The sequence below is a fragment of the Periplaneta americana genome, chromosome 16 (assembly GCF_040183065.1).
Source record: "Periplaneta americana isolate PAMFEO1 chromosome 16, P.americana_PAMFEO1_priV1, whole genome shotgun sequence".
Lineage (NCBI taxonomy): Eukaryota > Metazoa > Arthropoda > Insecta > Blattodea > Blattidae > Periplaneta > Periplaneta americana.
This window is the reverse complement of record NC_091132.1, coordinates 96,610,528-96,624,249: the sequence shown is the minus strand read 5'-3', so window position 1 is coordinate 96,624,249 and position 13,722 is coordinate 96,610,528. Positions and strand designations below refer to the sequence as shown.

The window sequence follows — 13,722 nt, the reverse complement described above, 5'->3', positions numbered from 1 at the left end:
TGCAGCACTTTGCTTAATGATACTTTTAAATTGGTGGAACTATTCATATTCTATAAATAGCCATTTCAGTTGTCAACGATGTTGAATTCAAACGCAAACTTACTAGGCACTTGGTCAGTAATTGATTTCTTGTAAATAGTTTCCTTAATCTGCCACAAAATATTTCAATATCCAGTAATTTCATCACTATACAATTTTGTTATTCTAGGTTTAATTTGTAATTCAGTAAATATAAAATATTCTTTGTTTTTCTATGGCTATTTCGTTTATATGACGTCATTCCATTTTCGACCAATGAAGTGTAATGAAATTTTGAATTCCAACCAATCACAGTCACACTTTGCGATAATTTTTGCAGCTAGATTTATCGCTATCAATTTATCGCATGATCGTTCTTTTGTTTAGTCGTTGTCGCCAACTGTTTCCCCGTAAATTGATGATCATGAATACATTAAGATGCAACTACACGGTTAAACTTTTCTTTCAACTTTAAAGCAATGACTGCAAGATTGATATTTAATATTAATTAATATATTTACGCAGTGAAGACGACGTTCAAAACGGTGCACCATGTAGACACAAAATCTTCATGCATCTTAATTGAACGTACTTTTTAAACTTGATTCTTTCAATATTCTTCCCAGATTACACGCATACGCGATTGGAATGTTGAACTGTGTAGATGCAGCTTTAGTTCCGTTACACACTACAGCGAGAATGAGTTTGCCGAGCTATAAAAATGCTTTCGTATAGCACTGATTGTGAGAGTCGGTCGACAGCTGACATTGGTCCTGCTCCCAAAGGTAACTAACCTATAATTTAGCCTATAAAATTTGTATTTTGTGAAAGAAATTAAACAATTAATAGAAAGATGATCAAATTTATGTAACATCATCGCATATCAAACCCAAAGACCTTGCATAGTAATAATAATGTCTTTGATCAAACTGCCTTCCGTAAGGCGTAATAAAATTCGTGTTTTAATTAGGCCTATCTATACAGAGATGGCTTCACTGTGTAGCAATATGTCTCGCTGTGAATACATAAGCATTGGTATATAGCTCTCCCCACTGTTACTGTTAAATGAAATTATGATTTCAGCCTATAATGAAAATGTATTTATGTTATAATAATAAGAGAAAAGTGCAGTACATGTAATTAACATTGTTAAACCTGCATTTCGCTTTTCGCAATTGGCATTAGATAAATCTCAGACCTCTCGTGACATTACTACAGATAAATTATCTAGCTTTCATTAGTCAGGTAATCTTTTCGTACTTTGATTCTTATTGTAATTGTAATTGTAAATTTAATACTAACTGTAATTTTATTTGTAATTGTAATTGTAAACTTAATACTAATTGTAATTTTATTCTTCATATTATAGTTGGAATCTCCTGGTAGAGGGGCAGAGAAGGCCGACGGCCTTATCTCTACGAGGTTAAATAAGTAAATACTAATACTAATACTAAATACTAATTTTTACTATTTTTAAACTCTATACAGAGTGTAGGGGTGGCATTATTTTAACTGATGATTATTCATGTCATAGTGAAGAAAAAAATGTCCTTACAATTGTTTTACTCGTATAATTGCAATATTTAACTAATTATTAAAGTTTACAATATTAGACGATTGACAACGTTGCTGGATGGGGAGGAGAAGGTTTACAAGTAGCCTATACAGTATAGCTCAAGCGGATACAGATATATCCAAGGATGGGCAAAAAACCTTGATGCAAAGAAAGACAGATGGAGCCAGACGCAGCAGTTACAAGTTGTTTGTGGTTACGCTACAGAATCAGTTCACTTCCACGGTGGCGGCTCGTGCAGATGGCCATGACGTCTGATCCATGATTTATATTTCAGAATGACGCATGGTAGAATAATTACACTGTATACGTTTCAGCGCGTTCCGCCATAGAAAAAGCACTGATAATAACTTCTATGTAGTATCGGATATCCAGTGTTGTAGATAGGTCGATATTACTCGCAATCGAACATTAAAAATAAATAAATAAATAAATAAATAAATAAATAAATAAATAAATAAATAAAAAACAAAGGTACAATGCCTGTGTGTAAAAAAATCCCAATCTATCTATGCTGGATGTCCGATAAATGATTTTTATTATCGTTTTAGAAAATTCGCCTGTTTAAATAATGTGAATTCTGCGCTTGGTGAGTTGCACAGAGTTTCTCTATACGTGGCATGATTCACAGGACAAAATGTAAATCATCTTCAAGATGCAGCAGTCTGTTCCTTTTTTTAGATTTCACTATTTTCATGGTAGAAAAATGCTGATTCACATATGTAGCCTATGTATTTGAAAACGGCAGTTCTAAATACATTTTTAATTTATTAGGTACCATCGAATGATCTGACAAAACATTTCCGCATAAAAGACACTCGGGATTTTGTTTATATTCATCTCCACGCCACGTAAAACCATATTACAAGTATTCATCACTATAATTTCGAGTGCACACAAATTCTGTGTGACTTAAATTGTGGCCTCCTGTTAACGTACCTCCAGTAACGAATATATTATGCAAATCTGGCTTTCATGTCGTAGTTCCCTGTAAAGGAAAAATTGTGACGGTGTCGTGTATAGTTCCTGTTCCTGGGATAGCTCAGTCGGGAGAGCATTCGTGCGCTAAGCGAAGGGTCCCGGGATCGATACCTGGCCCCGGAACAATTCTACCTTGAAATCATTCAAAACCTTCTTTACAGGGAGCTACTACCTGAAAGCCAGATTTGCATTTATCACTATATTTACGAAATGCAGTACGTTTTTGTGAACTCTGAAGGGAATTTTTGCTCACATTATTTGAATTAGCACTGCTGTCATCTAACCCAGAAATTAATTCAGACTCTCTTTTATAATTAAAAATTTGTCCGTGATAAAAATCTAATTAAAGCTTTTTTGATAAAATAATCGCACTATCATCCGCTCGAAACTGATTAATATGTTCTGACGATTGTAAACTCTATTTTTTACTAAGTGGAAGAGTAAACACATTCCATGGAGCTGCGCGACACACCGGTTGGGAACCCCTGTTCTAAAGTGATAGTTGAAGAGTCTTATCTTCACTTAGTGACGCCTTCCAATTTCCTCAATCCGCTAGACACTGCAATTCCCCACTCTCAGCATGTACCAGTGGTTGTGGCGGCGGTGGTGGCAGAAGTAGTACCGTATTTGCTCGAGTAATTTGCGTCCCCGCGTATTTTGCGCACCCTACTTTTTAAGGGATTATTTTGAACTTTATTTTTGCTCCGTGTATTTTGCGCACACATTTTACGTACATATTTTTTTCAGTGTAGTAGGGATTACGTACATATTTTTTCAGTGTAGTAGGGATTTTCCTTCCCTAAAGTCCATCGTAGGTCATTCACCAGCAACTGAAGTACCTGCTTCAGTAAGAAACCCCAAAGTCCCGCTACTTTAACAATGCTTGTCCTTGGTAGAGACAAGTTACCGGTATAGAAAATTAGCCCTACCGTAAATACTTACCTATACATATGCTAATTGAGATAAACTCAGAACAGGACCTCTTATTAGAAAAATCCGCATATTTTACGCACCCCAATTTTTCAGTGGCCAAAGATAATTAAAAAGTGCGCAAATTACGCGAGCAAATACGGTAGTAGTGTTCAGGGTTGCCATACGTACGACTATTGTCGTACGCATACGATAATTTTGACTAATTGTACGAGGTACGACCGCACTCTATGTCGTACGTAATTTTGTACGACTATTTCACTGAAGGGAAAAAAATATTTTGGAACTTTAATGTTGGTTTATAATTAAAATAAAAATGTTGGTTAATTCGTCCCTTTTAGACAAGTTTTCTTCATTAAGTATATCCTTGACTAATATGAAAGAAACATACTTTAAAGGAGGGAAAATGCTTTGAAAATCGATCTGGTAACTATGCTTGCCATGCAAGTCATAATTTTTCATCTTCAGCTCTAGGTTTCACGTACACGGCGCGGTTATACCAAAGTATTCATTCATTCATTCATTCATTCATTCATTCATAGTGTTCTGCGTAGGGGCAGATCTTTCACTGCAAACCCAGTATTCTCCAATCTTTTATATTTTCTGCCTTCCTCTTTGTCCCGTCATATGATTCATAAATCTTCAATCATGTGATATCTTCTGCTGCATCAAAGTAATACAGGTTTAATTTTATTAACTTTCTTGTTCGTTCGATAAAGGAAGTCTTATCATTGAAATAATACCGCAGTATCATTAAGAACGCGCCGACATTATAGAGGTGTCGGGTTTGAGTCGGCTGTAGACGAGTTAATTTGATATAATTTTGAGCGCCGCCGCCTTGATTGATACTAAATATCTGTCGCCAAAGATCAATTTTCTGCTGACTTTAAATATAACAAAGCTGTTTCTAACCAAGCGACATCATGCACGTTTTACGACGATGACAGTATTGATGATGAAGAAATGGATGATGATTTTTTTCAATGCTGAATGTCATTGTGGATGTGAACAATAACACTGATCAACAATGATTTTGTTAAATGTACAATTTCTGCTGTTTCTTATGTAATTTCATCTGCTGATTCCAAAAATGAAGTCAGAATTTTTCTACCACCCACTTTTTTTTGTAATTTAAAAAAAATGGTTTATTTTTATTTATATATATATATATATATATATATATATATATATATATATATATATTAGTCCTTAACATGCTAATGGAAAGAAAATATTTAAAACATCTCATTTTACTGCTTTAACAATTGACCTATAACTTTATATCATTGTTGCCTGTGAAGTCAGAAATCATAAAAATGAATTTTATTCCTCATAAGACTGTGAGAGTTAGCATTAATTCTCAGTTGAGTTGGAACTTACAATCATGAAACAAGTTTCATAACCAATGTTTTCTTTGTCTTAATTTTAAGCATAGTAAAAGTATCTTATAAAGTGAAAATACTTCGAAATACTGTGTAAATCACAAACAATTTTTGTTACGTTTGTGGCGAATTTTACTACACTAATTAAAAGAGCTTACGAGTGTTCTTTTGACTGCAAAATAAATGAGGACAGGAACTGGGTCTCTGAAATCTGCTGTTCTCAATGCAAATCATATTAGCTTGACTGTTAGCTAAAAGGATCCCGTCATATGCCTTTTCCAGTTCCATTGATATGCCGGGAACCTAAAGATTATTCAACAAACAGTCACTTTCTAGGAACCACAGATCAGAAGATTACAGAAAACTTGTAAGTGAACTGATTCATAACTATAACGTAATGGAGTGTCATGTACTATCTCTTAAAGTAACTTCTTGGATCCGTATCTATTTTTCCTTTCCTCAAAACCTTTGGGTAGTGAGCTTCGAACATACGGAGCGTTTTCATCAGGATTTTTCTGAAATGGAAAGGCTCTATCAGAAAAAAATGGAGCCTAAATATTCTGTCAGACTATTGCTGGACACTAAAAAGAGATGTTTTTCAAGCGAAGTACAGCCGAAAAATCTATTTCACACACAGTTTAGGTACGGTAAATAAATATGATTTTAGGTAAAAGTTACAAGGTATCAATACTAGAAAAGTCTGAAGAACATTTCATTTATTACTCAAAAACCCTGAAAACAGATCTGAAATCAGCACAAAAAATGCTATAAGAATCACCCATTCTTTACCTTTTAACAAAAAATATGTTTAATTTTGTTGACAAGTGTAATTAATATTCTTAATTAGAACTGAAATTTACTGGTAGACATAACCTATATAAATATAGGTTTATTTTACGACTCTTTATGAACTGCGATGCTTATTGGCGTCAATATCATGAAGGTGATAAATCCAGCGAAATGACTCCAGCGTCGAAAGTTACCCAGCATTTGCTCTTAATGGATTGAGGGAAAACCTCGAAAACAATCTCAACGACCAGATAACTTGTCTCAACCAGGATTTGAACCCCGGCCTGCTTGTTTCACAGACAGACATGCTAACCATTACTATACAGCGGTGGACTAGAATTATATATATTAGGAAACTGAGAAATGTACGACAATTTTATGCTGAAGTACGACAATTTTCATATGTTGGTACGACGGTTCCAATTCCTGTATCTGGCAACCCTGGTAGTATTGGTAATGTTCGTAGTAGTGGGAAAGGCACGGCTGCGACAAGTCGACATATCGCTAGCTTGGTTTGACCAGGTTCTAACTGCAAAAACCATTAGTCTGAGAAAATTGAGTTTAAAGTTTCATTATACTATAACTTTTTTATTTATGAATATTTTTTAAATTAATTTTATAAACTTTCTTAGATATCAATTGGAAGTAGCTCTTACTAGTTCTCTTTGAAAAATCCCTGTTTAAATTGTAGAATCTGAGATAGCAAAAATGGAGTTAGGAACTTGTAACTTTAAATTCGACACTTCAGGAAAGTTACAAAGGTGTAAGTGCACATAGAAACTTGTCAAACTAACTTTTTAATCTCTATTCAAAAAATGTGTTAGTTACAACTCCAGATCTATAGGTATAATAAAAAAATTAAAACACTGTAAATATATGTTGAAAAAAGTACATTATAGTATCAACTATAAAATAACATTGAATTGTGACACTATCTCATACAAAAAATATGGCATAATTGGTCTATACTATGTAGGTTGCTAAGTAGTAGTCTTGGAGAGGCATGAATGGAATAGCTGCTTTGATGTCTTTCTTTTCTGATAGTTCAATCTTGTTCTTTTGGATTTTTGGTTTGCTATTCAAAACACATTGATCCTGTGGGCAAGCTTCAACACTCCTTCTCTATATCTCATTAAACTTGATATTAGCAACTTTTTCTTGTTCATCTGTCTCATGGGTTAATTTGAACTTGAATTCAAAATATGTTTTTGTGAACTTCACACTAGCTACTTTGGAGAATGGAACAGTCTTGTAATTTAATAGCTTTGGAGTTGCTGAAAAATCCTTGAAGTCTTCTGCTCTCATTTGTATTAACCGATAAGGGTTACGACGGTTCACCTGCTTCAACAGTCTTATCAGACCTATTGGGGAGTAAAAATCTGTGAGGTTCATGACTTTTTCTATGTTCCTATGTGCATTATCCACCTCTTGTATACAGCAGTGCCCTGGCATAGAGTATTTCATAGTGACAGATGATACATTTCTGTTGTTCCTTAAGAAATGCAGGATTGCATTTGAAATAATTGTTTCGATTATGTGGCACATATAAATCGGACCAAGTAATCAACTCGTGGTCATTTTCTTGCTTTAGTACATTCAAAATGTTTAACATGGCACTTGCAATGTCATTTCCAGAACGGGCTGCGGTCACCTCTGGCTATATTGCGCAGTATACTTGTTTGGTAATTGCATAGTATGCAGTTAAAGTATATACATTTGACTTTCTTAACTAAAAAAAAGGAACCGAGCTTTGCATGCGGGCACATAATTACATTTTGCAAATCGAACAGTAGAACAGGCTTTTCAATTTTTTTATCTTGTTTTCCTTTCTGTTCTTATTGTATTCTTCAGTGTTTGATGTCTATCATATTTCTCTTTATATTCTTCGTTAACGTGTGTCTTTTCAGCTATTTTATATTTTTCATATAAGTCACATCTCTCACTTTTTGGAACATGAAAGTCGAGATTGTATACAATGACAAATAAAATAGACTCCTGTACTGGTTTAAAATTTTCTTCACTAGGTCTACACTTTTCCTTTACAAATCCTACATCTTGGAAATGTTCAAACGACATCCTAAATACTGTAGTTCTTAGTATTTGCTCTGCAGTAATGTGACTCTATTTTTAGAAAAGATTTTATGTATTCCCTTTCAAAATCTGCATCACTTTCGAATGTTCTTATTTTCCTTTTGACTTTCCTCTTTGGTCTGGGGTAGCAGTATTTATTTCAGTATTTTTATTATTATGTGTTGTAATGTACCCAAATAGAATTTTTTGCACACCTGAATTTTTCACCTTTCACATAAAAAAAAATAGGAATGAAAATTGTCTTCTGGAAGTACATTTTTGTCTATCATTACCTTCATCTTTAGCATCATCAGAATCGTCTTGTTCAACATTTTTCGTCTGTGGTCTAGCCGTAAGTGATAATTCTATAGTATTTACTATGAAATGCCTCTTTTCCGTAGTAGACTGATAAAAATAATAGGATTTATGAAGCTCTAGTCGTTCTTCGTGAGTTAGCTACATTTATATTAACAAATTTAGATTTCAGCATTTCTTACATGAAATATAAACATTTTCTTATTAATATACTGAAGGTAAGTAGTTGATTTTAAATAGTCTTGCTGTCTACTTATTACTCTGTAATTTGCCACTTACAGCTACAGTTTACATCATTTTTTTTTTTGGTTATGATATCTACATTTATCTATTCTTCATTCATTTTTATTTTGTATTTTTAATTTATATCTGCATCTGTGCCTTTTATTTACGTAGCATGTATTTGTCTGTTTTTTTCATTGTATTTATACTTGTACCTTGCATTTGTATCTGTTTTTATCTCTTTTTCATGTTACCTCCAATGTTATGTTCTAAGCAAATATTTGTACTGTCTATTATAATTGGGTCTTTGCCCTGTTGAATACTACTAGCCTGGTTGAGTTTTACAAGACTAAACATTAGCAATAATATCCACGACTACACAGGCTGGCTGTGAAAATGATTGCTATGTTTGGCTCAACATTTATATTTGTGTGCAATTGTTTTCTATAATCAACTTTAATAAAGGCAGGCATCGAACATCTGTAACTGATGTTTCATTATGATCAATAGGCTACTGTTCCTTTCAGCTGCCAACAGCATAAAACCTAGTTTTGATGTACTGATAAATAAAAATATAACAAAATGATATTGTACATTTAAGTAGCTATAGAATTTCTATTACTTCTGTAAAGTAAATATTTCTTTATTAATTAATAATAGCCCAAGATAGTTTTGTAAACATTGAACGGGAATTGATTTCATAAGCACTCGTAATAGTAGTTCCTTTTGTGTTTATTTTGTACGAGATCACCCCTTCTTCCAGTCCACCCTTATACAGAGCGCAGGTAATATCTTCATTCCGATCATGAGCTGTGACCCGGCTCGGAGAGCGCAAACCTTGTGCAGGTCTGTATTATAAGATTCAATCCAACAAAAGGCAAAGTCACTTCAGTAAGTTATATATATATATATATATATATATATATATATATATATATATACACACACACACGAGTATCCAACAATGACAAGACAACCAAGAATGTTTCACTGCAGAACAAAGAGTGAGCTGTGATTTTGTAGTTACAGCCTTGTCAATTTAAAAAAAAAAATAACCAATTGCATTGCAGATAGAAGTATGGTACGTTACTAATTTCTTTGTTTGTCAACAAGTAGCAACAAAAGTCAGTTTCCTATAAGGAACTGATTGAATGGGAGGTTATGAGTACACAACCTCAATTTCACTGATTTTATCAGGCAGAAAGAAATGCAAAATTTTGCTAGCATAAAAATTACTTCTGTCAACAGGGAAAAATAATATAATATCCAAAAGACAAGAACTGAAAAAAGTTCCCCAATGAATCAATAGAATGAATATAGGGCCAACAGAATAACACTGCTGAAGTACATAAAGATTGTAGGAATTAAATTTCAAGCAACAAAACTGTAGACTTGAATAATCTGACTTATCGACAATGTGCCAAGTATACAACTAGTTTTTACATAGCAAACCGTAGACAGTCCTAAGCCTGTGAAATTGGAGAGGAACATTGCTGCTACGGTCTCTTAAACATAGATTTTGACATTTATAAACATACTCTGTTCACCCCTGAATCAATAGAGGTCGGGAAGGAAAATGTTGCAGTGATCTTTCGCAAAGGGTTCACAAACCATCAGAATCGTTTCGCAAGCGAGCGGTATATTTTTTTGCGAACATGCCGCATTTATTGTTATATTTCGCAAACATGCTTCTCCTGTAGTAGTAGTAGTAGTAGTAGTAGTAGTAGTAGTAGTAGTAGTAGTAGTAGTCATACTAGTGGTAGTGGTAGTAGTAGTAGTAGTAGTAGTAGTAGTCATACTAGTGGTAGTGGTAGTAGTAGTAGTAGTAGTAGTAGTAGTAGTAGTAGTAAGCAATAGGACTTATATTACTAATTCAAACAATTATTGTATGCATAATAAGAGGTTTATCATCACAAAGATTTTAATTCCCATATATTCTATTCTTAATCTTTCTAGGAGGAATATTAGTACTACGTATTTATTTATGTTACAAGATTAGCATCAAATGAAATATTTGTATAATTCAAACTTCCGAGGTATACAATTCTACCCTATTAGGCCTAACCAAATTATATTCTGATTAATAACAATAGTAGTAGTAGTAGTAGTAGTAGTAGTAGTAGTAGTAGTAGTAGTAGTAGTAGTAGTAGTAGTAGTTATTAAATATCCAACGACGCCATATCAACTGCGAAGTTATACAGAATCGGTGCAACTGGTGATAGCTATAGTCCAGGTCAGCTTACTTCATACCTTAAGGGTGAAACCTAATCATTTTTCCCCCATTACTACATATGCTAGTGGATTATGGTGATTTTCTAGTTTGCAGGTTGAATTTTCTTTTGCCAACTTCGTTTCGAATTTCGATACTGACAAATACTACAAATGGTAGTGATTTTGTAACTGGTATGTTGGCAGCTGAGACAAATATCGACAATATTTGTCGGTACTGGAGTTCCATGAAATTAAAATTGTACTAGATTTCTGAGCCGATTACTGGAAGCTAATGAAATTTGAATATACTAATAATTAATTAATATCAGTATTAATATTAATACATAATAGTTATTTTATATGTTGCGTAATAGTTATAATTCAAGACTATATTCAGGTACAGTAAGTAAATAAGTCATTTAGTACGTAGGATCGTGTGATATCTGGTAACAGTTGGCAACACTGACAAGACGGCAATATTTGCTGTTTAGGAACTGTTCTTATGTGACCCTTACTATAAACGGTATTTTAGCGCCATGATGCCTAGGCTTCTTCAAGGCTTACAGTTTTAGGAAAGGGGAAAACCTCTGTTCTGCTCTGGTAACCATAGTCAACACCAATGGCTTGCAGCAATAGTTAGCCCACTGATAACTACGAAAACGTTATCGAAATTATTTTTTGAAAGTCTGACATTTTTTAACGATTTATTGGCAATTTTGCAGAATGTCAGGCAAGCTAATTCGTTTCGTGCGGAAGATAAGACAAGTTTATCTAACTTTTACAAACGAGAGATATGAACCTAAACCAATGAACGTGGCCAATAGACCGGACTAACACTGTTAAATGAATGTTTACCCACCAATCCAATGAGTAGAGCCACTGCCATCGTGATCTAGACCAGGCCGTAATGCAGGTTGTGTGACGTCACTCGATGAGTCGGGCTTTTCTATTTGAGTATACGGAGCTGAGTGAAATATATTACTTTATTGCGTGTCGGCGCTCAATTTTATTTAGTGTAATGTGTGTATAAGACCCCTTCACACTTCTTATCGCATAATATGTTGCAGAAATAATTACAAAACTGTGTTATTTTAATATGAACGGAGTTTTACATGGTAACATAACCTGGTTGCATCAACATTTTAAGTTTGGAATGGAAGCTATTTTGAGATTTAATAAAGAAGAATTATTTATATTGTAATTTTAATTTAGCACATCTACCTTCCTTACTTATAGGTACAAAATTTACCACAGTCCCTCCTATGAAATTAGTGTATGTACAGTTGTGTGTTAATCTGGTAGATTAGATAAATACAATTCATTACAACCCAGTATAGTAGGGAACAAATAAATAATACAATTAAATTTTTATTCAATGTAATATGTGCATAAGTTCCATTTATGTGTTGCATAATGTGGCAGGAATAATAAATAAAACTGTGTTATTTTTATGTGAAGAGAATTTACCATGTTAACATAACCTATCTGCGTCAACATTTTAGGCTTAAGTTGAGAACGAAAACGGTTTTGAGATTTAACAAAGAAGAATATATTTTTTAGGATAAACTTCAGAACACGGTTACCGTCCTTACTTATAGGTAGAAAATTCACCACAGTCCCTCCTATGAAATGTACATACATACGCTGAGGTATAGTTCCGGTAATTTCTGAACTGAAAACAGTTCAATTTATTTTTTGTGGAGATGCATTTGATCCTATAAGCAAGGCATATTAAAATCCTGAACGAACCGAACTAATTTGTATATGCAAGATGTATGAATACGAAGGGAACTACCTCAGCGCTAGTTTAGCCCTAGTAACATATTAAACTAATCAGACTTCAGACTGGAGTACCGTATGAAACGAATAAATACAATTGAAGTGTAGACAAATTGCAGTTATGAGTTATACGTAGCGTTATGCTTAATTATAATGCATAATTGCGAATATGGAAATAAGGCAAGTACTGATAGAATAAACATAACCTATAACTTCAACACATTAAAATATGCGTGCGATGCAACTGAAAATTGTTGAAACGTGCATAAATGAATGTGCAAGAATTTCGTAATGAAGCATGAGTGCTTTATTTCAACTAATTACAATTCTAGATACTGTAACAGTAATGGAAACTATAGGGTATAATTTTTTGTAATATACTATATGCATCTCGTTTTTAGTTCAAATTGTGTATATTATCAAACGTCGTATTATTTACTCGTATAATGTAGGTTATTCACAAATAAAAAGGGAGCAATAATTTAAATTTAATAAGACAAATACGGTAAACTAACAATAATGGATTAAACAAGAGTAACATTGGTAACGCTGCACTTAGGCCTAATCACAACTTACTTTACATGCCAGTCAATGTTTCACTTTCACGTATATATTATTACACATATTTAGCCTACTGTTTATAAGACCAAAATTTCACTTAACCACATAAGGGCGCAATATTTAATCGAAATAAAGGCAGGTATTACACATACGAACTTTGCCTGCAACAACGTAATTTTCACACCAAAAATAATATTATACCTTAAATTGTAAGTAAATTGTGTCCAAAGCGTCTCACAATCACTGTTTAAAATTTTACTGACGCAATTACACTGCATTTCAGAGAAATATATGTTATTCTTCATGCACTGCAACTAATTCATATGGTTGAAAGACCGCCTTTCGCGATCAGCTGTTAAGCGAGTCACGTGGTCTGCCTTACGGCCTGTATTAGTTCACGATGGCAGTGGCAGAGCTCAATTCGGGGCAAAAAAATGGATAGTTATCTACACAAAGAGTGAGGGTGTATCCATGTTGCCCAATGCTTGTCCTTGTTCTCTCAATCGATAGCGTTCCTCCGTAACGATCACATAACCTGAGAATATAATAATAATAATAATAATAATAATAATAATAATAATAATAATAATGATAATTATAACTTATTTACCTATACTGGCAGAGTTAAGGCCATAAGGCCTTTCTTACACTCTACCAGGTCATAAAGCATATAAGCAGTGAAATTTAACAAAAAGTGAAAGAACAGAATACTAACATATTACTCATACAACAAAATAATAGCATAGCAAAATCGATATTAAACAATATGAAAAGAATATCATAATAGAAAAAAGAAAGTAAAATACAGATCTAAAGATTGGAATATAATAAAAGCAGCTCAGTTAGTACGAATAATCAACAGGGAAAACGTAAGGAAGAATACAACTAATA

General features: G+C 33.4%; 1 protein-coding gene across 2 annotated transcripts in view; it reads right to left on the bottom strand.

Annotated features, from left to right (window-relative positions):
- The window catches only part of LOC138690964 (acyl-CoA Delta-9 desaturase-like), a 477,084-nt gene that overhangs the window by 189,686 nt on the left and 273,676 nt on the right, over positions 1 to 13,722 (bottom strand). The gene's annotated exons all lie outside the window — the stretch shown is intronic.